The 23,285-nt window shown below is 29.6% G+C and overlaps 1 long non-coding RNA gene across 1 annotated transcript; it reads left to right on the top strand.

Annotated features, from left to right (window-relative positions):
* Positions 1-6,622: 6,622 nt before the first annotated feature.
* On the top strand, positions 6,623-7,501 carry LOC137816162 (uncharacterized). Its single transcript, XR_011081772.1, has 2 exons — positions 6,623-6,848; positions 7,201-7,501. It is a non-coding gene; the product is annotated as an uncharacterized lncRNA (long non-coding RNA).
* Positions 7,502-23,285: the final 15,784 nt, after the last annotated feature.

The following is a 23,285-nucleotide window of genomic DNA, read 5'->3' as shown; positions in this document are numbered from 1 at the left end:
TTATAATATAAATATAAATATTAAATAATTAATAATATAAAGATATATATTTTATTCAATATAATAATTAATTATTTTAGTTTAAAAAAAATAATTTTTATTTAATAATTTTCTTGAGTATAATATTATTAATATTATTTTTTATTAATATTATTAGTATTAATCTTTTTATTATTAATAATAATAATAATATTATTATCATTATTAATCTATACCTATATATAAATCTATACCTATATATAAAGGGAATTCTTCTCATTTCTTATTTTTTTAAAATATTTAAAATAAATGGAGCAACCGTTTTGAATTAAAAGAGATAATTTATTTTGAAAATTAATTGTATAATGAGAGAGAATGTGTCTGTTTTATGAGAGAGAAATAAATTTAAAAAATAAATGCAGCAACCGTTTTGAATTGAAAGAGATAATTTATTTTGTAAATTAATTGCATAATGTGAGGGAGTGTCTGTTTTATGAGAGATAAATATTAGGAAACTAAGTAGTCGTCAAAAGTGAGCAATTTTGAAAATTCTGGAGTATATTGTCATTTTCTCATTTTCCATTATTACTGAGCGGTTACATAAAGTAGTTTTCAGTGGTTGGTTTGAATGAGTAGTTTTCAGTGGTTGGTTTGAATGAGTAGTTTTCACCAGTTACATTCACTCCTTACGAATGAGTAGTTTTCACCGGTTACATCCACTTTCTTTTCTCTTTTATATTTCGACTCCAAAGAAAAAAATGGTAATAAATTTTTTACACATCTTGAACCCTCTTCCTTTATGCTCCATGTTCTTCTCCTACTCTCACCCATCTCAGTCCCTCTTCAATCACCACTGTACAACAACAACCACCATTGTTTCCTCCTCTTCACACTTCCGAAAGCGTTCGAAGCAGAGACGCGTCTCATTTTGTAAGGCAATTAAGAGGAGAGTTCGACATGGAAGCAATCAAATTGAAACCACAAATACTCACCAAAGAGTTCAGTTGCAGTGTCCCTCAGAGTCAGAGAACACCTAAAGTTAAAGAGAATCAGCAATACCCAAAGAGAGAGGAACCCGAACAAATGGTTGCAAGTGCGAGAGAAAGAAAAAGGATATGAGCAAGTTATGCTTGTTTTTTTGTTCATATTTGGTTACTTTTTAATTTTTATTATTTAAAATTAATACTATTTAATAGAAGGTTGTTTCAAATACTATGTGTTTTGAAGTTCGGGAAGGTTCTTTACTGGCAATAGACGTCGAAGCCACATCGCTTAGTGGAGATTAACTTGCCAACCGTTTAGGGATAAAATCGGTGAAATGTTTCAATGGCTCTCGATGTCGTTTTGAAGTTTTGGAAGGTTCTTTGTTCGCAGTAGTCGTCGAAACCACGTTGCTTAGGTGGAGATTATGATGCGAAAGCCAACCATTTGGGAATAAAATCGGTGAAATGTTTCAATGGCTCTTGAGGTTTGAGATGTAAATGAATAGGATAATTAGTACAGATTCAGAGTTTTATAAAAGAAGTTTCAAAGTTTCATTTCATTCACTATTATAGGATTTGAACATTTTTGTTTCTATTGCTTTCTTAATTTTTATTATATTTTTGTATGAAAATGTTTATTGACAGATTTGAGTTTTCATTTACCATTCAATTCTCTCTCAATTCTGGTTTAATTTGAGCGATTTCCTTGCGTTCCACTCCAAAAGTACACACCTAACAAAGCAATGGAAGATTTTTGAGTTTTTTTTTCTTTTATATGAAAATTTTGGATCCTGAATTATTTTTGGCAAGTTATTTTGTTTTCATGTCAGATTTATGTATTTAGTAGTGTTCTTGTAAATTTTAGTGATCAATCAAGTCGCCAAAGATATTGTAAAAAAATTAATAATGGATAATTTGGTGAATAATAATTTTTAAATAAGATGTTAAATTTAGTGAATCCTAAGCCCAGTTTGCGGGCAAAACTTTTATGCCTATTGTTGCTTTGATCTATTAGATATTACATAAATTGGAAGTTTGGTAATTTGTATTTAGTTAGTTTATTATTTTATTTTTTTCAACTTCTTTGTCATGGAAGACGCGAATCCAATTGATATGGTGATATATTCTACAACTTCTAATATACAACCATTGCATAAGGCATTTGATGAACATTAAAGTTAGTCTAAACTTGAAATGGGAAGATCTTGAAGAACATTACCATCTGCATTATGTTTTGACATTGTTTGCTGCTCCAATTTTTTTAAGCCTTAATCTTAATCTTGATAACCTTACAAAGTTCAACATTACACTCAAATCAAATCAAAATTTAATATTCACAAAACAATAAAATAAAAATATAAAAAAATTAATGTAAAATCTTAATAAAACTATTATCAGTGGTGCACTTAGATAATTTACATGACTTCTCATATAATTTAATATTGATTAAAATTAAATAATATATAAATAATATAAATGAAAAATACGAATAAATAAACACTTAAGTGTCTGTGTTCCCACTAATAATAATAATTATTATATTAATCTGATTAACAATAATATTAATAATAATAATATTTTATTAATAATAATAATCAGATTTAGTTGGCGTAAAGCTGTTAGATAATACATAAATTTTGATTACGAATCAAAACACACATACGCTTGAATATTCTCTTCTGATGTTTATATATAATTTAACATATTTCAATAACTGACTTTTTAATTAATTTGTAAGTCAACTAACGCACAATTGAAAAATAAAATTTCATTTTGAAAGAAACGGATTTATCATATGCAGTTACATATGAACAAATTCACAGGTTTATATATGAATAAATTCATAGGTTTATGTATGAATAAATTCATAGATAATTAAATACGGATAAATTCATAAGTAATATACATATATATAACTACATATTAATATTACTTACGAATACCATTAATTTACTTTTAAAATCTACTGGTAGTAGTTACTTATATCCAGTTTATTTATAATTTTATTTTCATAATCCGTAACTTCCTTGCCTTTGTTTATTTGTCATTTTTTTATTATTATTTATAGACTTTTGCAATAGGTAATAACAAATTTTCTTGTAATATATTTTATGTCGGTTCATAATATAAAAAACATGTTTGAGTGGTGGGAAGAATTTTTAAACGTGCAACAAAAAAAGATAACAAAATGACCTTTCCAACATGTAACAACAACAAAGCAACATGTAGGGCGATTCAGTGCAACTGTGGGCAGTGTATGGGACAATAACAATCGCAAAATATGACACAACATGGGACACGAGAAGAGACAAGAGGTGGGAGCAAGAACGACCTGGTGTGTCGACTAGGTAGGGGGAGTGGGTGACACATGGATGACAAATATGGATGGATGTGACATCAAGCTCAGAGACGGACGCAAAAGTGACAACACGAATCATGAACAAAGAAGAAGACAAATGAGTAATGACACAAAAGAAGAAGTGTCATGAATGAAGTTTTTTAAAAGAAGTCAAACTTTTTACATTAGTTCACCATAACTAATGTAGATAGTCATTTCTACATTAGGTGCAATAATGAATGATATAAAAAATTTAAGTCTGCATTTAGTTACCAAAATATCATTGTACATATTGTTTACAGTTGTTTTTTGGCCATTCAACATCAAAAGTGTAATGTAAATGAGTTTTCTACACTAGTGAACCCACAAGGTTGTTGTTAGGAGGGATTTAATTTTTATGCAAAATAAACTAAAAAATGAGCATAAACTAAAAAACTTTAAAATCAAAAAAACTTAGTTTGTAGGTTGACCAAATCTCAAGTACTAAATATTTGATTCCTTTATTATTAGTCTTGGTTACATAACTATTTGGTAAGAACGAAATTATAGTTTAAATTTAATTTGGTAAAAATGAAATTATTTAAATTAAGGTAAATAAATATAAAATAAATAGAAAGTTTATTAAAATTTTAAGTTATTTAATAGACATAATCAATTTTTAAAAATTATAAAATAATACGTATATATATAAATTAACTAATTTGCTTATATTATATTGTTATAATTTAAATTTATCTAAAGTTAAGATAATTATATAATTTTATAATTATTTAATAATTTTAATATTACTATTATTACTATTATATTTAATTTTATTCACTTTTATCATTATAATTTATTATTTATAATTTTTTTAATTATTTTATTACAGTAATTATTTAATAAAATTTTTATTTTTATTTTTATTTTAATTATCATTTTATATATTTACTAATATTGTAATTATTATTATTATTTATATCATGTTATATAATTAATTACTTATTTTATTATAATATAAATATAAATTAATAATATAAAGATATATAATTTAGTCAATATAATAACTAATTATTTTTGTTTTTAAAATTAATTTATATTTATTAATTTTCTTGTACTATAATATTATTAATATTTTTTATTAATATTATTAGTATTAATTTTTTTATTAACAATATTAATAATGATAATATTATTATTATCATTATTAATATTATTATTAATAATAATTATATTAATCTTATTAACAATAATATTAATAATAATCAGGTTTAGTTGGGCGTACACACCAAGAAAAATTGTTTTTATAAACTAAATTTTTAGATTTTAAAATGATTAAATTAGTCACTAACTTAATTAGAAACTAATTTAGAATCTAATAGTGGGAAGTGGCTAAAATCATGATTGCTAATTTTAGATACCAATTTAGATTCTAATTTAGAAACCAATTTAGTTACCATTAAATAAAAACTAATTTAGTGACCAATTATATAGAAACCAAATTAACAACCAATTTCATTGAAATCAATTTAGTTACCAAAATATATAGAAACTTATTTACTGACCAAATATATAAATTCCAAAAAATGGTCACTATATTGGTTTCTAAATAATATAACTTATTATAAAATATTATTTTATTTACCTTCTTACTGTTTCATATTTTATATTTATTTGTAGATTTAAACATTGTGCTTATTTCTCATTACTTTGTTGTTGCTAGTTGTTGCTAACTATTGCATCTATACCCTTTCGTAACTTAAATTTTGTTCCTGCTTTGTGTTTGGCTACATTGAGGAAACTCAAACTAGAGAAGGTCGTGCACTATTATTTTAAAAATAACTAGTGCAACATTAGCTACTTTGCATGTCATTCCTTATGTATTTCATATTTTGTATTATCTAAGGACTTTTGCAATAGGTAATAACAAATTTTCTTGTAGTATATTTTATGTCGGTTCATAATATAAAAATAATTGACATAAAAAACATGTTTGAGTGGTGGGAAGAATTTCTAAACGTGCAACAACAAAATGATAACAAAAAGACCTTTCCAACTTGTAACAACAACAAAGCAACATGAAGGGAGACTCAATGCAACTTTCGGGGCAGTGTATAGGGAAATAACAATTCCACAATATTACACAACATGGGACATGAGAAGAGACATGAGGTGAGAGAAAGAACGACCTAGTGTATCGACTAGGTAGGGGGAGTGGGTGACACATGGATGACAAATATGGGTGGATGTGACAACAAGCTCAGGGACAGACGCAAAAGTGAAAACACGAATCATGAACAATGAAGAAGACAAATGAGTAATGGCACAAAAGAAGAAGTGTCATGAATGAGGTTTTTTAAAAGAAGTTCAACTTTTTACATCGGTTCACCATAAGTAATGTAAAAAGTCATTTTTACATTAAGTGCAATAATGAATGATATAAAAAAATTTATGTCTACATTTAGTTTCCAAAATGTCATTGTACATGTTTTTTACCGTTGTTTTTTGGCCATTCAATGTCAAAACTATAATGTAAATGAGCTTTCTACACTAGTGAACCCACAAGGTTGTTGTTAGGAGGGATTTAGTTTTTGTGCAAAATAAACTGCAAAATGAGCATAAACTAAAAAACATTAAAAACAAGAAAACTTAGTTTGTAGGTTGACCAAATCTCAAGTACTAAATATTTGATTCCTTTATTACTAGTACTAGTCTTGGTTACAACATATTTAGTTCACACTTGTATCTATTACGATAAGTTTGATGAGAAGGATTTTATCATCTTAGTATTATATATGAATGATATATTAGTGGTAAACTCCAATAATTAAAATAAAGAATTGGAGACAAAGATGACAAGCAAGTTTAATATAAAAATTTAAAAGCAGTAAATAAGATTTTAGGAATACATATTTATCGAGACAAAAAAGACAAAAATGTTTGATTTTATCGAAATAATTACTTTTTCTACCTAGTTTGATCAATTATAAGGTATCCAAGTAACAATGAAGAAAATAAGAACGTTATGCCATTTTTCCTTGCTGAAAAGGTTGTAATGTTTTTTTTTTCTTTGAGCAAATTGGGTTCACAGTATAGATATCTTCTCAATTCAACACATGACAAATTGATTAATCACAAAGCAAATTAGCGTTGGACCACGAAAGGTGGAAGAAAACAAGTATTTTAAATTATTAATCAATTTGTTTTCAAATTCTTTTCTTAAAGTTAGGATACTCTAACTATCAAGCACCCCAAATTTTAGCAACAGACGTTGACTCTGTTTGTGGTTCATAAACCATTTACACAACTATATATACTCATCTATCTTTCAAAACTAAGGTAAGGGAAGGAGGAACATAAGCCACCAACAACAGGACAAAATAATTAAATGGCAAACAAATACGTTGCATTGTTGTTGGTGGTGTGCCTCATAGGTGTTGCAACAGTTGAAGCTCAAAGAAACGAAACTACATGCTTTAACAATTGTATCGAATATGAATGTCCCGAACACCCCTCAAAGTTTTGCAAGTTCATATGTCATTACGGTTGTTCAATTGGATTGACAAACAGTAAGTTAATTTATTTATATACATGCATGATCTTTATTTTGTATGTTCTGTGAAATATTGGAATAAATTTTTTTAATAAAGCCTCAATTGTTTTAATAAATTACATAGTGTATTGATATTTTGATTCATTTTATTTCTTTATTTATTATCAGAGTATTTTAGTGTATGTAATAATATACAAGATAATTGTTTATTTTACATAATTAAAAATAATAGAAATAAATAAAACTATTCTTATTTAAAATAGTTATTATAGTTTATAGACATAAAGAGGATTGACTATGTTTATGTATGTAAATTTCATAAATATTTATTATTCTTGAGTTTGTGATTTTAAAAATGTACCATGCAGCAAATAAGGTAGGAGTAAGGGCAAAAGCACCAGAGTCATCATGGGCAGAAGCACCACAATTCTCAAGGAAGGTTCAAGTATAGTTGGAGAAAGACTATAAAGCAGAAATGCAAGGCTTTCACTTAGACATCAAAGCTTTGGAGCCTAGATTGGGCAAAATACAATTAATAAGATTTAATATGAGGTTTTCTCATTAACAAGAGGACATAATATTGTAATTCATGTCCTTATCCTCCTTTCCTCCAATTATTTATTATCATTAAATTAAATATTATTCATCTCCTTCTCATTCTTTTTTTTTTATTTTCCGACCAATTCCACTTATCAATGTTAACTAAGCGTAAGTGCTACAACTATGCACCAATTTACATAAAAAAACATGATCAGTGTCGCTAAAAAATAATTACATTGAAAAACATCAATAATCTATTCTGAGTTGAGTTACATGTTATAATAGAAAAATAATTTTAATTGAAATTAAGTATAAATAATCATAGTTGACTTTAATTGAAAAAAATTATTTGACATAATAGAGAAATCTCATCAATATTGATTAATGTTTGTTGAAAATTAACACTAGCTTGCATAAGTAAAAAAGAAGTCTAACGATGGTTATCACAATGGATTTTGACCTAAAATAACTTTTTGTTAACATTCAATCTAAAAAATAATGTTGAGTGAAAAGCTCTAACTTTGACTGGTACAACAATGTCTCGACTTCGATGAAGCTACCAACATTCCAACATTATTTATTGACACCTAGCCAAATCAAGATAGTAACAATTTAACCAAAGTGGATGAGAAAGTATGGAGGAAAAATTGTTCGTATGAAAGGCAAGAAAGTATACAAAATTTGAAACTCTTATTTTTTTTTCCAGCAAAATTGTTATCTATTTATAAATAACAACACTTAAGGTGCTCCAACCCATATACAAAAATTGTGTAAGATAATATGTTAAAAAAATCAGCTTATGACACTCAAATTCTTGCCTAACCTACACAATAATGGTACATTCCTTTTCAGACTTCATAAAGACAATTTTTATTAGCTACACAACTACCACGTGTACTTGCCTTTGACTAACATCTTTTATATAACTCCCTTGCATTTAATATTTCATTATCTAGAATATCACCTGCCATTTCGCTTTATTGCCTTTCCATTAAATGTATTGCTACTTAGACTTAGACATTGTGCTTATTTCTCATTACTTTGTTGTTGCTTGTTGCTAATTGTTGCACCTATACCCCTTCATAACTTCAATTTTGTTCTTGCTTTGTATTTGTCTACATTGAGGAAACTCAAACTAGAGAAGGTCGTGCACTATTATTTTAAAAAAAACTAGTGCAACTTTAACTACTTTGCATGTCATTCCTTCTGTATTTCATTTTTTTGTTGTTTCTACATTCATTTTGGTTTTCCTTTTTTTTTTTGCTATGTATGCCTTTTCACCTTTGATAATGAGAATGTGCTTGTAGATTGTTGTTCATCTTAGATCTTCCCCTTAATTTCTCAAACCATCAACCTTCCATCATGTTTCACTGAAATTTGGATCAGTCTCAATGTTCCTATCTTAGACTTCATATTCCTCTTATAACATGGTTACACCTTTTATGTCTCCTTTCACCTCCATTGTGAGTCCACTTTATTCATAAGAAATTCTAGTATGTTTTCATTACTTAACTTGTCCTTTAGAGTTGTCCTCAATATCCTATACACAATGATCATATTCTCTTAATGGTCTATTACCTTTCATGCTGCTTCTTGGACCTATATATCTCCTTCTCTTTCAGTTTCATATAGGTTTATATCTGCACTCTGGGACCATCTATTATTTAGTACATCCACTAAATTCAACCTTACTCATGTTCACATTGATTTTGATGTTTCATCACCCATTTGTTTCTCTTTCTGATGGCCTTTTGCCTTGTCTATTGTTGTTGGGGACCTATAGTCCTCCTACCCTTTCATTTTCCTACTGATATTATGTACAATCGAGTATTAATCAGTTAAACAATTTTTTTTTTCTTTTATAAAATGACTATGTACCTCATTACCCATCTTCCCCTTCATTTGTGATTTTCCTTCTCATTGATCCGGTTCTGGATTATTGAATATATTCTAAACATGCTAAAGGCTTTAAACACCAATCTGATAATGAGTAGGATGTTGTTGGATATTCATTGGTTATCCAAGCCCAAACAATTACTTTTGTTTTACCAATAACATCTTTTTTATTATTCCTTTCATTCTTAAATATTAATCCATTTTTATACTTCCAAATATTCTAGATAATGGCTACCACATGCACTTCTAGATATGATTACCTTTCCTTTTCAGGTTTGGAATATAGAATTGGTGAAAATGCTGAACTAGTTGGTTAAGATGTGTTGCTTTAACACATATCCTTATATTACACATATTCTATATTTTACACTATACACTCTACCTTAGAATAAAATAACAAATGACATAATGTCTCATCGGTTAGACCGCACATAGCACACATTTTATTGCCACAACTAACTCTCTTATGACATAAATTATCCCTAGTGTCCACTCTATCCAAAAATACTTTCCATACCAAAATTTGAGCAGACAATAATGTTTATATTCCAAAAATGGCTATAAAACATGCCATCCTATCCATTATCCTTCTTTGTAGTTTATTATATCCAACCTAACAATGTACACCTGAGTTTATCCATCCTTCCATAACCATATATCATTCCTAATTCTAATAGGCATGTTCTTCGTTAGATCTTGCATAAACATCTCAACCTATGGTTGTTCCTATTTGAAGCATACTATTCTCCACCCCAAGCACCATTCCTATACATTACCTTTCCATCTTCCTAATTCTCCAGCCTTTGCATTTTATTGTATAATCTCATATATCTATGTATTAATCCTTTCCATTTAGCCATCTATCGTCCCAAATTATTATCTTAGTGTCATTTTTGAGCTTCCATGTGGTATTTTATACATACTAGCTTGCCTCCTTCCTTTTCCCACACATTTTTCTTAAATCTCTCCACCACCATGAGTCATGTTTTGACATAGAAATTTCCTTTAAGCCCTTAATTTATTCTAAAATATCTATCCACGTGCTTTGACTTTCTATTTTGAATTCTCCATTCCATATTTGTTAAAAAGGCATAGTTGAACATATTCAAATCGTTCCTACCTAGATTGCTCTTTTATTTTGGCTTACAAATATTTTCTCCTTTATCCAAGCAGTTTTCATGCCATTTTCTCCCTACTTTTGTTTATACTTTCCTCAATTCCTTTCTCACTTTCAAAGGCATTTTGAAAAAGGGAAAATAATACAATAGGAACACATTAAGGATAAACTTTATTAGACATGTTCTCCCTACAAAGGTTAAGTTCCTTCCTTTCCATCTCACTAGTCTTTTTCCTGATTTTTCCATTTATTGCTTCCCATAACTTATAATTCTGAGGATTGTCCCTAATTTTCATTCCCAAGTATGTAAATGGTATATTCATCATATTAGAATTTAGCATAGCTCAAAATCTATCTAGAATTTGTCTCTCTACACCCGCACCCTATATTTTTCTTTAGGCAAACTTGACCTTTTAAGACTCGAAATCATATAAAAATACTTGAGCGTGCTCCTTACATCAAGAACATTTTGCCTCACACAAAAGCAAAGTATCATTTTCAAATTACAACATACTTACTTCTATCTCTTTAGCTCCCACTTTCACCCTTCTAACATTCTTTTTCTTAGTTGCTTGTTTGACAACACCTACTAAGAATTCAAACATATTAAGAGCAGAAAAGGTTTAAATTTCTTTGTAGGGTTCCCATTGTTTAAGATTGAAATTGTGGAGGACTCTAAGCACTCCATAATCTAACTAATCCATCTTGTATAGAATCATAGTCTCTCCATCATAAAATAGAGGAACTCCCACCTAACTAAATCATATGCTTTTCAGAAGTCAACTTTGAGTATAACATAACTTTTCCTTTTGCGCCTCACCCCCTCCACAATTTTATTAGCTACCAACATACCATCTATAGCCCTCTACCTTATATAAATGCTAATTGTGTACTATTAATGACCCTGTGTACCACTCTTTTTAGCCTATTTGCTAGGACTTTTGGTAGGATCTTGTACATACTTCCTAATAATGATATGGGTTTATGTTCATTTAGGCCTTAAGGGTTATCTGTCTTAGGTATAAGTGTAATCAATGATGCAATACATCCTTTTGGCCATTTTCCATTATTGCTAAAAAGAGTTAATTGTCCTAAGTATACTCTCTCTCAAGATATTTTAGAACTTTTTTATGAACCTAAATTTGGAACCATTTAGGCTTGGGGTTTTACTACTATCACAACTCCACACGTCATCTTTAATCTTTGCATCTATAAATTTTTCTATTAACTAATATTGTCCTCTACTGTTAGTGATTGGAAATATATATTTAACCTCAGTTTTTCATTATTGACACATCCTCTTACCATATTCGGTGTATGTAGACTCCACTTATCCCATTTCTAGTTCTCTTCCAGTTTATAATTGAATGGAATAATTAGTGTTTAAATTTCCTATAGCTATCCGATTAGCTATAGATTTTTGCCAAAGTAAGGATTCCTATCTGAATTTGTTTTGTTTTAGATAAGCGAAATTTTTTTTCCTTGCCATCTTATTTTTCTCATCTAGCCTATTCTCCCTTGTCGATAAAAGAGAGAGCCTATTCTCCCATCTAGTTTATCTAGCTCATTCATTCCCATGACAATATTATGTTTTGTTTGATGAACATTTCCAAACATTTATTTATTTTATACCTTTACAAATATTTCATTTTGTATTTCAGATTAGATACACATGTTTCATTGTAAATCTTCCAAAGATCTATGACTATGCCATCAAGTCTACAATTTGATTTCCAAATATCCAAATTTCTAAATGGTTTGGGTCCCCAATCCATCTAACTGGGCTACAATGATACGGAACTATCTTATCAAGTGTATATTGCTTACATCCTAACCATTGGTCCATCTACTCTTTTGATACTAATATTTTTTTCAATTATACTCTTGGTTGTGTCATTCATTTTATACTAGGTATATTTCCTTCCTATTAGTAGTGTGTCTAACATTTCTATACTCTCAAGAAAATTGTTAAAATATTCTATCTCCTTCCTATTGTTGTCATCATTTTTGGAACCTTTTCTCTCATCTAGTTTCCTTATGGCATTAAAATCATCTGTTATCCACTAGAATTTGTTGTTTATATACCTTCTTATCTTCATTATTTCATCTCATACTCTTTTTTTCTCATTATAATTGCATGGAGAGTAAATATTAACTATTGTTATGGGTACACCTTCCTCCTCCCACCTCCTGCAATGACTATATATCATTTAAAGATCACAACAATGATATTTACAAATAGGTTAAATAGATTTTGTGTCCATATTTTAATATTTTTAATGCCCTTCCATGTTCTTAATTCAATTTTAATTTTATTTAAAGCGATGTAATGCCATTTTTTTTATTAAATTCAAAAATTCACTTACAATCTCTACAAGAATAAACTCCATCAAATTTACACAAAAAATATTCATCCTCCACACATCCTTAAAATATCAATTTGTTGCTCCATAACCTACTTCCAAGTTTCTCTAACTTTCATACACACTTCACAATACCACAAAAGGAATAAAGCATGCCAAAATCCACAACCATCTTATTATATATTCTCTAACGCTCAATTTATTTTAGGTTCGAGATCAATTTACAAATTCTGGATTAGATTTTTCGTACCTGACGACTTTGGGGTGTTATCTTATTTATAGAAGCTTTCTTGGACTTCTAATGGTACAGGTGAACGAGTTAAGCTCAACAGGACCTCATAGACCAATTGTATCTTAATCCGAATTTGTAGATACTTTATTATGTACTAATCGTTAATAACGTGATTTAGTTCTTTCACACCAGTCACATGCAAAACGTGCCAAAATGTCGATATAGGTTCGATGTTCTCAGTACTCTGGATCCTAGTAGTACATTATATAAAAGTTTTTCTTTTCTCTTTCCATTTCCTTCCCTTTTCTACCTTAGCCAAGGGTGGGCAAAAAATCCACTTAGGCTAATCTGATCCAATTTTTGCAATGCTCTGATCCATTATAAATTTGATTATTTAAATCTAGTTTTTGTTTTGATCCAAATTTTATAATTTTTCCAAATCAGATATCCATTTTTTTATACAGATTTAAAAAAAAATAGAAAATCCAAATTTTCAATCCAAAAACAGATATTCATTCCGCTCTACATCTGAAAACTGTGAAACACTCTTTCTCTACACCTCTGCAAAACGCAACGAAGCACTTGTTGTCCATCGCCTCCGAATCTCTCTCCACCGCCTCTGAATCCCTCTCCATCTCCTCTGACGCTCTCTCCATCGCCTCCGATTCTCTCCACGACCTTCGACTCTCTCTCCACCACCTCGACAAATTGATTTCCTTGCATCAAAGCACTTTGTCCCTCCACCGCAACCTATAGTCTAATTTTATTTTTCGATTTCAAAGAACTTTCTCTCTCTCTTCACCACCTCTAGCAAAAGCAACTTGCAGGTATGTTTGTTTTCATCCATGACCACTTCTTTTTGGATGGTTGTTCTTGATGCATCTTAATATTCTTTTTAACTCATGATTACTTCTATGTTTGCCATATTTTATCTAAATATGAGTCACCTCATCAGTTCCAAACCAAGACAAAGCGCCAATAACAACTAAATGGTGAACTGGGTCTGTGTTAGAAATTGTTTGAGTTTTTAGTACCAATAAGAGGTAAGTGCTAATGTTGTAAATGTTCTAATGATATAAAAGTTTAATTCAACACCTTATGAAAATGTCAGATAATTTGATATTATATTGGTATGAGCTTCATTTAGATATTCTAATAAGTGACTTTATATTATTGCATGTATGATTCATTTTAGTAGCTCATAAATTATTGTTGAACATTAAAAGGTGGTTCATTGTACATTTACACATTTATAGGGTGTTTGCTTGTTTGGGGAACTATTCCCTGCTGCAAAATAAGCAAAATAAACGTATGGGAAACTAATTCCAAGCTTACTAGAGACTAGAAAGTGATATAGTCACAATTTATCTGTTCTGCATATTGGGATGTTCATGGTCTCCACTATTATTACACAACAAGGTAGAACGTGTCTGGGCCAACCTCTTTTGGTAGCAAAATTGTGACTAGTAAGGTCTTTTGTATATCAAGTTTTCTTAATAGATTATTAGCTCATGTGTGCTTATAATTTTTGCAGTGCCCATATCTGTTTATATTCTTTCCCTTCCATTACCATATCTTCTTGAGGGAACAAGCTTGAGTCCATTTTTTTTCTTGGTTGTGCAATTCTTTTGTATGGTCTTTTACTGTACAACACATCCCAACCTGTAAGGAACAACTCTGAAGTGGACTGAAACCGTTCCAGTTCTGAGGAGGAACTATCAGCTAGGCACCCTGTCCAATTATCAATTTGGTATTCAACATATCCCTCCTTAATGAAGTAAAAACTTCTTTTGCGATTGTAGCATCTCTTCTTGTAATATTGTCAGGTACTTGTTAACACTACATCTCACTTGAATGTTTTTCTATGCATTCATAAACATTCATGAATAAGATCAGAACCTATACACACCATTTAGACACAACAACTAAGTAATCAACACCTCTTTGGCTCAATATTTTGTTCCATTTTAGTAGCTTTATTCTTTCATTCATTCTTCATATGGTTTCAATTCCAAAGAAAAAAGGTATGCTACTTTTTATCTGCTATGCTTCTTAACAAAGTGCATCACACATTAATTAATCTCAAAGGACCACTTAATTCAACTGTATAGCCTAACTTTGATGTGGATCATTGTGCTTCATCCAATTTATTTTCTACCAGTAACACTTAATTGGTTAGTTTAGTCTCTAAATTTATGATCTCGGCATTTTCTTAAATTTTAAGACAAAGTCTAAATGAACAAAATGACTATTTGTTGAACTCTAAATAAAAGAAATTTTGGTTTTATTGTGAATTAAAATTTGATGTTTTAAATATGTTGGAATCTATGTACTGAATGTTGGAAAGAAGATAACAAGGAGATGAAGACAAATAGGTGTTAGAGTTGGAATCTTCTAAAAGACAACCCTGAAGCTTCATTAACAACTCACTAGAAATAAATGCATGTCAGTTTATACTATGAATAAAACATTTTTTCTCCACTATTATGGGTTTATAAATCTGCTTGCTTGTTGGGCGAGACTCTCTATAGGCAATATGATGCTCCCTCATACAAAGATATATGAAGCTTAACTAGCTTTATGACCATCAACGGTTGCAATAGACTCTCTATAGGCTTTATAGACCTAGTATGATGGTCCTTCATACAAAGGTATATAAATATAGTACACAAGTACACTTGTGTAACACAACCTTGAAATTGACAGCTACCAACTTATCTAAGATATTGCATCATCTAATTGAACTTTTAACTATAGAGATAGTTAGACGCAATAATTTTTTTGGGTACAACAATATTAGGTTGTATATTTTACTTTTATTCAATGTCATCAATGCACGAGGAAGATGATTATTCAAGGTCTCAAAACCAATTGAGCATGTGGTTTCTACTCCACCAACGGTCTCTAGCTCTACAAATGTGAGACCTCCTTGCCATGAGGGAAGAAAAAATCGTTCAAAAGCTTGGAATCATTTTATTCAACTAGATCCTAAGTCGGATAAGAGATCTCAATGGAAGTATTGTGATATTCTTATTCGATATGAGAAAGGAACAAGTGCAATGCGAAATCATGTGTTGAGATGTCCAAATAACCCTAATAAAGAAGAAAACAAGAAGCAAAAAGTAAGTGCATTTTCAACCGTTGATGGAAATATGAACTCTCCTTCTTATTGTAGATTTCAACAAGAATTTTGTCGAGAAGAACCGGTAAAAATGTTTGTGGAATACAAAAGTCAAGATAAGATATTTCTTTGAAGTTGTTGTTTGATTAATATAAAACTCAAAAATGGGGGAGCTGAAAATAACACACAACAAATACATGCAGAGATACCTAGTTATAAGAATGATTTGTATGGTTGGAATAAATTTTCGCAAACAATTGGGTTAACCTCTTCAAACAAATCTGAGCTTCAAAAATATTGAGAGGAAGAGTTTAATACAAGTGCAAATTTGAATATTCTAGATTGGTGGAAAATTAATTCATGTAGATTTCCAATCCTTTCAAACATAGCACGAAAATTATTAGCTATGCCTATTTCTAAAGTAGCATATGAGTCTGTGTTTAGCATAGAAGAGTGTTTGATCCATATCGAAGTTCTTTATCACATCAAAAGGTGGAGACACTTATTTGTACATAGGATTGGCTAAAAGATACACCTTTACCGTCATTGTTAGACTATGATTTTGAAGAGCTTCAATGAGTTGACCAAGGTATGTTGATGTTCCAATTATGTATTAATGTTACAATTAAATATGTATTAAGTAACAATAAGTTTTTCATTTCTTATAGAGTTGGTTTCTCAACAAGATGTTGGCGGATCAACCAAAATTTCTCCTAAATAGTATGTTTGTTTTCATGACCACAACTTGATTTCTTTGAGGTTAGGATGTTATGATTCACCAATGATTTTGAATCACAAAAAGTAAATAAATTAAATTTTCTTCGATTAATTTTTTATTTATTTTTGGTGTTGCATACAGGTTGTAGAAAGGGACTTCTTGATCCTTTATAAGCATGAAATCTTGTGAAAAATATGCAAATATCCAAGTCACATGAATTTATTTTCTTAGCTGATTTTGTTTTTAGGAGTCATGCTGTTTTTGCTTATAATTTTTCAGTTTATGATACATGGAATATTTCAAGGTTGGAGTGGAGACAAGATAATGCACGAAGATAACAAATATGTATTGAATTTGTTTACGGCTATTTTTTTCTAAGGGATTAATTATAATTATTATGGTTTCACTTCTTGAAGTTATGGTTGCAGTAGTCGTTACCATCCTTACACAAGATAGTTTGATTACTAAGCTTTGTAGTATAATTTGCATGCATGTTTAAGAATTGTCTAGACACAAGGCATTTACTGTAGGTGACCAACATCAAAAGGTACTTCTTATTTAATGCTTAGACAACATAAGGTAGAAACAACATCAGTAGAGCTTCCTGAGCATCATCAATCTAGAGATTCCCATCAGTTATCAACGTATATGATTTTAGATAGGCACATTGTGCTTTTGCGATATTTAGATGTTTGCAAGTTAGTCGGTCACAATTCCGGATATGATATTAAGTTAGAATCGTGGTGGAGTTGTGTGATTGTGTACTATCGTAGGTCATACTTACTAGAAATTTGTTTGAAAGAGTACTTGTTCTTAGTTTTTCCTTAAGTTATATTTGGCTAGCCTATGTTAAAGATGTTGACTCAACCTTTTCAGGTTAAACTAGTTGCTGCAATTGTCGTGATTTAGTTACTTGCCTAGTTAGATCATATCTATGAGATAGATCTTACTTAGTCTCGAAAGGGTTTCTCATGTCATGTTCTAAAAGCAATTTTAAAGACTTTTTTGACAGCATTCCATGTTAACATTTGTAAATTGGATCATAGAGAAACAGATTACTGATTTGAACTCTTTTTTCTCTAAGACACTTATGAATTTAGCATTTAACATTGAATGGTAGACATTTTCTCCATGTGCAAAGTGAAGTTAAATTCATGACATTGCCAATTAGACATTTTATATCCTATGCTTCTGCTACCTCTGTACTTAAATATGAAAAAATTAACTAGTTTCAAACTTCTCAAGAATAATAATTATATTTTTTGGTATTATTAAATTGTAATTTTATTATATTTTTTTAATATTTATATGATTAAACTTTTGATACATATTTTTATATTAATATTATGTTAATTTTTTTAGAAAATATAAATTTAAATTTAAAATCCAATTATTTTTTGTTTATAAAAATAAGGATTTGGATTTTAAAATCCAATCCAAATATTTGAATTTTGGATTGGATTTTCCAAAAACTAGCATGACCATCTTAACCGTACCTTTTATTAGCTCCTCCAACCTCCTCTTTAAAATACAAATCTTACACATTAAAATTAAGAACAAAATCCATACAAAATTAACATCAATATAAAATTCAAGCTTTTAAGTGAACATTTATTTTAAATATACTTTCACATAAAAGAAAATAAGAGACCCCGATCTAATAAGTGAAGGCTAAGAAAACCATTTCTTGTATCTAAAGGATCGTAAAGAAGAACTAACTAGAATTGAAACTCTTAAAATAAATAGTTTGTAGGCAGCGTTAGAGTTTATATAGTTAAAGCAGAATCAGGGAATGGAAGCAACAAGGTACACAGAATAGGGTTTATTAAAGACAAAAAAAAATCAAGAAACTTTAACTTGAAATCAACAAAGGAAGCAAATTAACACATACTTATTATGTAACATTATCACTCATAATCAATCTAATAGAAGTGATCAAATTCACTAATTTCAAACAAATCTGACACCACGTTGAGAACTTTCAAACTATAGGACTACATTAATAAAAAAAAGTCATAACACAAGAACTAAGAAATAATAATTTCATTCGAGTCTTATTTTTTCCTTATAATAATTATGAATTCAAAATTTTATAATAATCCAGATATATGCACACTCCACAAAAAAAATCTTCTATATTTTTTTAAATGGGTTTTGTCAAAGGAAGGTTTTTATTATTTTTAATTTTCTATCATAAGTTTAATCGTTTAATTTTTTTTTCATCGTAGTATTCATATAATTATCATCAACGGTATCTAACAATAGTAAATTTTGTAACGATACGATAAAATATTAAACCAATAGTTATTATGATTTAAGGTAAATTGTTACAAATTTAATTTTCATCAAAAACTTCATTTTGTTAGGTGACTTTTATTGAATAAAAACTTTATACTAAATTTTATTACTATCTCGTTTTACAAAATATGTATATATAAATCATATCACTAGTAAATTAATATTCTCAGCATTCATCTGAAAACCTTCTATGAATCTATAAAAAAAATGTTTGTAAACCACTCCTAACTGAGGTCTATCCGTAAAACTTTTTAAAAATTATAATAGATGAAAATTTATTTTTAATTTTTTTAAAAATATCTCTTCAGTTTCTTAAATTTGGGTTAGCTTTTCTTTTAATTCACAAATTTAAAAGTAATTTTTCTAGTGTTCCAAATTTAAAAATAATGTTTTATTCCCTAAATATGAAGAGATTTTGTTAATCTTTAATTTGAAAATGATTTATTATGATTTAAAATAATTAAGATAGTTAACATTGTGATTAATTTTATAAATATATTATATCAATTTTAAATATCTTTTATTTTATTTTTCTGTTGCGGTTCTTGTTCTCCTATTTATGGAGGACCATCCCACATATCTAGCCACCTGGGGCTTTCTCCATGCATCTTCATACATTCTTCCTATACCTTCATATTTTTTTTAATTCCAACCATACCCTTCTAATTTTATGTTAGGATTTTTGTTTCGGTGGAGAGTGTGGTGACTTCGTCATTTCCAAGTGGTATTGGTTGCTTGAGGTGGTTGTTTTTGGTGGCCGATGGTGGTTGGTGATTGAGGTATGTTTTATGGTGATTTTACATTCGTTTTTTGTTCATTTATTTATTAATTTTTTTCATGTATACCGGATTGTAAAATCTGTAACACCCTCTAACTATAATATGTATTTAGGATTAATTTGGGATACATATTAAAATTATATTTTGGATTATACAATCCGGAATACATATTATCGTTAGGGGGTGTTACAGTTTGTCATGGATGAAGGAGTAGAAACTGGATGAGCCAAAGGCCTTGCTGAAATTTCAGAGGCTTAAACCTTTCCTAGAAATAACAGAAAAGGTATATCCCAATTTGATCAAGGTGTTCTACACAAATCTCAGCCTTGATGGGAAGAATCTGGTTTCCACTGTGAAAGGAGTCACTATGATGATAACTCTTGATGTTTGGAGCAACATTGCTGGATTCAAATACAATGAAGTAAAAGTTGGCAAGGGAAATATATCAGAAATTAGTGAGTTCAACAAGATGCAATTCTATACAATGGAGCAACCAATTCATTCAATGAGTTTCATTTAGGTACTCTAAATTTAACACCTAGATTTTTAGCCTATATCATTGCATGGCGACTAACACCTAGGGGGGAGGGGGCAACCGTGCTATGCTGAATGAGGAGGACTTGATCTTAATGTATTGCATTATGAAAAAGATCAAGGTTAACTGGATCAATATAATGAAGGAACACATGCTCAAATCCAGAAGACTCTCTTATTACAAGTTTCCCTATGCAATTATGATTTCCAAGTTCATAGATTACTTTGAAGTTGATATGAAAGATGAGCTCAATGAGACCATCAAAGCTGGCAATGAAATTGACTGCTCAAACTTACTGGAAATCAGATTCCAGAAGCATAATGATGTGTGGGTTAGCAAAACTAGTGCAACTTCAAGTTCTGAACCTCCCGAATTAAGCAATGCAACAACTAAGTCTCAAGCAAATGAGATGAAAGCTTTGATTGCTATGTGCCACCAATGGAGAAGGAGAACCTTTGTCAAGCTTAGAAAGAGTGATGCTCAATAGGTTGGATACAATTTCTACTGAGTAAAGAGCCTACTATGAGATGACCACCTCAAGATTTCAGCATCTTGATGACCAAATTCAAGTTGTACAAGAGCAATTGTCCGAGCTCTACCATCGTGAGCAGTAATATGTTTCTTTTAACTTGTTATTTCATCTTGTAATTGGTTAAATTTCATATTTCCTAAACTAATTATTTTTCTACTTGTTATTCTAGACTGTATGGGTGCTGGTTTTGCACCTTGAACATTTTCTATCCTCATAAGCATGGTTATCACTATTATAATTGTTATTCTTTTATGATTATAAATTGTTTGATGGATTGGTACATCCATTTAAATAGCTTTTATTCATTGTTTTTGTTTGATGAACACAACGAGGGAGAAATACTAGAGATGTTCTACAAGACAGGGGGAGTAGAAGTTCTTATGTCTATGTTCAGTGAAATAAAGCTCAAGACAGGATTCAAGACATGCTGGATTATTTGTCTCCATCAAACAAGGGGAAATTTATGGATATCTCAAGGTTCTCAACTAAATGTGTTTGATGAAGCCAAGTGTGAAACTTTGAAATGAAGATTGTTGCCACATAAGAGTCTAGATAGCTTAGTTTAGTATATGGGTGTCTTGACTTATCTTCTATCTTGATTAAATAATGAAGGGTCCAAGAACAAAATCTCTTTCAATAGTTAAACTAGTTTTTAATTTATTAAAACGTTTTTCAATCGATTAAAAATGTATTTAAATGATTAAAATTTTGTTTTATAGAAAATTGTAGTTTTTCAATTGACTAAAACTATTTTCAATTGATTATAATTCTAACTACTTGAAAGATGCAATTTTTCAATTTGTTATTTCGTAGATCAATTGATTGAATTTTTTTTGAAGTGTTTTTAATGAGTTAATCTCAGAAAACTGTTTTTGAGTTAGTTTTGTTTCAAGCTATTTCAGTTTAACTATTTCCTTTTATTCAAAATAAGTTTTGAAGCTAACTATGTGTTTTAAGTAAAATCAACCTATTGTTTCTAGTTTTAAATTGTTGATCTTATTAACAATACTCAAATCTGTTTTAAATCTATTTCAATTTTGAATCTATAAAAAGGAGGGCTTGATCTCTAAAAAGATATCCCTTCATTACTCACACACAATACATCGTTTAGAAATTGAGATAATTCTAAGTGAATAGCTTTTTGGAGAGAATTAGTCTTTGAAAGTCTTTGAGTGTTCTTGGTTCCTTAACTTTCATCATTCACTTGAGGTCAAAGATTTTTCAAAGTGTGTTGTGGATTTGGAGATCCTCTTGAGTCTTTTGATTCAAAGCAAAGGTGATTTCGTTCCCGTACTTTGCTGTTTTGATAATTTTGTGTTTTTAGATCCACGATAGAGTTTCTTGGAGTGTTACAGAGTTATGATAGAGTTTTACAGTGTGTGTTTTGAATTTTGTAGAGTTCAAAAGTTGTTCTTGAATAGTCTTTTGTAAAAAGATATTTGTGATTTAGTGAAATCCATCTTAGTGTGAGGTGAGACTGGATGTAGCTCATTTTTGAGTGAACCAATATAAATCTTGGTGTTCTTTAAGCTTTCCTCTTTACTACATTAGTATCCTGCATAACTCTATTAACTGATATAAAAAAGAATCTGTTATTTTAAAATTCAATCGATTGTTTTTTCACCTGCCACTTATGTTTTTTTATTTCTAAACTAAGTTGCTTTAATGTTCTTAGTTTTTTTTTTATTGTGCTACTATTTGTCTGGAATTCTTAAGAGGGTTTTAAAGCTTATGTTTTTTTATATTTCTAAACTAAGTTGCTTTAATGTTCTTAGTTTTTTTTTTATTGTGCTACTATTTTGTCTGGAATTCTTAAAAGGATTTTAAAGACTGAAATATATTTTGTCTTAATTGAAATCATAAATTTAATCTGTTATCTTGATATTTAAGGAAAAAATGATATTTTTGTCTGACCTATGAAGGTGAAGTTGGAGCTATGGAGTTGGAGGAAGAAACAACTGTAAATATTTGTAAAAAGTATATTAGATTTAATTGAGTCTTGTATTCTGGGCCAAGTAGCATATGGATCTATTTTGGGCCTTATATTTGGCCATATATAGAATAGGTTTGAGGCAAATTCTCCCCCCACCTCCATATTAATTGTGAAAAGTCAATTTTAACCATTTTAAAAAATTTAAATAATCCTAAATAAAGAATAACCTCATATTTTTAAATAACCTCAGTTGCACCCTCGCACCCCCATACCTCCCTTCCAACCACAACCCTTCCATTCTCCTTTATTCGCAGCGTTTAAGAGAGTAGTTCATTTGAGCGTGTGTGAGAGGGTTGACGAGAAGATTTGTTGTATTCGACGTTTCCCAG

This window comes from Phaseolus vulgaris, chromosome 1 (genome assembly GCF_000499845.2).
Source record: "Phaseolus vulgaris cultivar G19833 chromosome 1, P. vulgaris v2.0, whole genome shotgun sequence".
Taxonomy (NCBI): domain Eukaryota; kingdom Viridiplantae; phylum Streptophyta; class Magnoliopsida; order Fabales; family Fabaceae; genus Phaseolus; species Phaseolus vulgaris.
The sequence above is the reverse complement of the archived record's forward strand: the minus strand, read 5'-3'. Positions and strand labels throughout refer to the sequence as shown.